We start from the raw sequence: 3,066 nt of genomic DNA, 5'->3' as shown, positions 1-3,066 counted from the left end.
AGCAAGAGAGGAGAACACAGTTACAGAGAAAAACTTCGAGGGATGAGACTTCCCAGGTATTTCTTGAATGGCTTGTCAAGCTTTTCAGCCACAGAAATTGCCTTTGTGCTTCATCCCATTCCTTTAATGTTGTTTTCTTCTCTCTCTTATTTTATCTCTCTCCCTTAAATATTTCTGGGCTTCCCTGGGGGCTCAGACAGTAAAGAATCTGCCTGCAATGCAGGAGACCTGGATTCAGTCCCTGGGTTGGGAAGATCCCTCGGAGAAGGGGATGGCTACTCACTCCAGGATTCTTGCCTAAGAATCCTTGGGAAATCCCATGGACAGAGGAGCCTGGCAGGCCACACTCCGTGGGGTTGCAATGAGTCAGATATGACTGAGCTACTAATACTTAAATATTTCTCTTTGCCATTGCATGTCCATAAAATACTCATTTCATCTGCTGTCAAGTTTGTTTTTGCTTCATCACTACACAGAAAATGTATCCTTTGCCTTCCACTCCTTGAGCCAAACTACTGGCTCTACATTTTCACATCCTCTGAGGGGGATCTTCAACCATGGACAGCTTCTGAAATGCCATGATCTACTTTTCTGATGTGACTCAGAGAGAAGGGAGAAACTGACAAGGGGCATCAGAGAAAAGGGCCAGTCAGAGGGTACAGAGAGCTTTGCTGTTCAAAGAGGAGCCCACATACAAGCAGCATTGGCATCATGTTATTAGAAATGCTGATTCTTTGGCCTCACTCCAGACTCACTCAAATAGAGTCTTTGTTTTAACCAGATTCTCGAGATATCCCTGGTGATTTTGGAAGAGTCTGTATCAAGGAATGAAACACTGATGGGAAACCACAGAGCCTTAGAAAACCTCCTTGGCCTCAGGGGAAAAATGGTATCAAAGATGCAACAAAGGCACTTTGCTGGTGGTCCAGTTGAGACTCTATGCTTCCAATGCAGGGAACACCAGTTTGTTCCCTGGTCAAGGAACTAAGATCCCACATGCCACAGGGCATGGCAAAAAAGAAAAAAGAAGGATGTAAGGAAGGCCATTATGGGTGTAATTGGCAGTAGAAATTTTGCTAAGTCCCTGACTATTTGACTTATTAGGCGTGGCTATCATGATGTAGTCATAGGAAGCAGAAATCCTAAATTTTCTGCTGAGTTTTATCCTCATATGGTAGATGTCACTCACTGAGAAGTTGATTAAATCAAATCATATCAAATATAATGTTGTTGCTATATATAGGAACATTACACCTTACTGTGGGACCTGGACATCTGCTGTGGGTGAATTTTGATTGATGTGAGCAATAACATGAGGATAAACCAATACCCAGCATCCAATGTGGAATATTTGGCTTCATTATTCCTGGACTCTTTGATTGTGAAAGGATTTAATGTTGTCTCAGCTTGGGCATCTGGTCCTATCACTTCATGGCAAATAGAAGGGGAAACAATGGAAACAGTGACAGAATTTATTTTCTTGGACTCCAGAATCACTGTGGAGAGTGTCTGCAGCCATGAAATTAAAAGATGCTTTCTCCTTGGAAGAAAAGCTGTAACAAACCTAGACAGCATATTAAAAAGCAGAGACATCAATTTGCACATATGTCTATCTAGTCAGAGCTGTGGTTTTTCCAGTAGTCATGTATGGATATGACAGTTGGATCATAAAGAAGGCTCAGTGCCAAAGAATTGATGCTTCAAACTGTGGTACTGGAGAAGACTCTTGAGATTCCCTTGGACAGCAAGGAACCCAACCAGTCAATCCTAAAGGAAATCAACCCTGAATGTTCATTGGAAGGACTGATGCTTAAGCTGCAATATTTAGCCACCTGATGTAAAGAGACCACTCGTTGGAAAAGACCTTGACTCTGGGAAAGATTGAGGGCAAGAGGAGAAGGGGGCTACAGAGGATGAGATGGTTGGATGGCATCACTGACTCAATGGACATGAGTTTGCACAAACTCCAGGAGATACTGAAGGACAGGGAACACTGGCATGCTGCAATCTGTGAGGTGGCAAAGAGTCGGACGTGATTTAGCAACTGAGCAAAGCTTGGGTGCTTCCATTACGACCTAAGGATGCTGTATGGCATGTTTATATATGCAGCAACAATATTCAAGCTCCACAGAAGGTTATTGAACTTGCCAGTCAGTTGAATTTCGTTCCTGTTGATTTGGAATCACAGCAATTGCAAATTTACTCCTGTGACTATTTACCTTCTGGAGAGGGCCAGTGGTGGTAGCCATAAGCCTGGCCCTGTTTTTCTTCCTTTATTATTGGGTCCTAAATGTGACTCATCCATGTGCTAGAAACCAGTAGAGTGACTTTTACAAGATTTCTGATGAGACTGTGAATAAAACTTTGCCCATAGATACAATTACTTTGTGGTCTCTGATCTACCCAGCAGATCTGGCAGCTGTTTATCAGGTTTATTATGGCACCAATATAGAAGCTTTCCACTTTGGTTATAAACCTGCTTACAGTGTAGAGAACAGCTTGAATTACTAAGCTTTTACTTCACTTTGATTCATGTTGCCTACAGCCTCTGCTTACCAGTGAGAAGGTTATAGAGATACTTCTTTTTCAACATGGCTTATCAGCAGGCATGAGATGTACTTGATATTCATCTGATGCTTCCCTGGTAGCTCACATGGTAAAGAATCTGCCTGCAATGCAGGAGGTCCGGGTTCAATTCTTGGGTCGGGAAGATCCCCTGGAGTGGGAAATGTCAACCTATTCCAGTGTTCTTGCCTGGAGAATTCCATGGACAGAGGAGCCTTGCGGGCTACAGTCCATGGAGTTACAAAGAGTTGGACATGTTGAGCAATTAACACACACAGTAAAATACTTGATTAGTATAGTTAGTAAAATATAAGGTTTAAAGAATCCATCTGCCAATGCAGGAGACACAAGAGATGTGGATTTGATCCCTGGGTGGTGAAGATCTTCTGGAGTAGGAAATGGCAACTCTGGATTTGCCTGGAAAATCTCCTGGATAGAGAAGCCTGCCTGGCTACAGTCCTTAGGGTTGCAAAAGAGTCAGACATGACTGAGCAACTGAAC

At 43.0% G+C, this 3,066-nt stretch overlaps 1 pseudogene; it reads left to right on the top strand.

Annotated features, from left to right (window-relative positions):
- Nucleotides 1-969: 969 nt before the first annotated feature.
- On the top strand, nucleotides 970-2,612 carry LOC133228281 (metalloreductase STEAP2-like; annotated as a pseudogene).
- Nucleotides 2,613-3,066: the final 454 nt, after the last annotated feature.

This window comes from Bos javanicus, chromosome 16 (assembly GCF_032452875.1).
Source record: "Bos javanicus breed banteng chromosome 16, ARS-OSU_banteng_1.0, whole genome shotgun sequence".
Taxonomy (NCBI): Eukaryota; Metazoa; Chordata; class Mammalia; order Artiodactyla; family Bovidae; genus Bos; species Bos javanicus.
The sequence above is the reverse complement of the archived record's forward strand: the minus strand, read 5'-3'. Positions and strand labels throughout refer to the sequence as shown.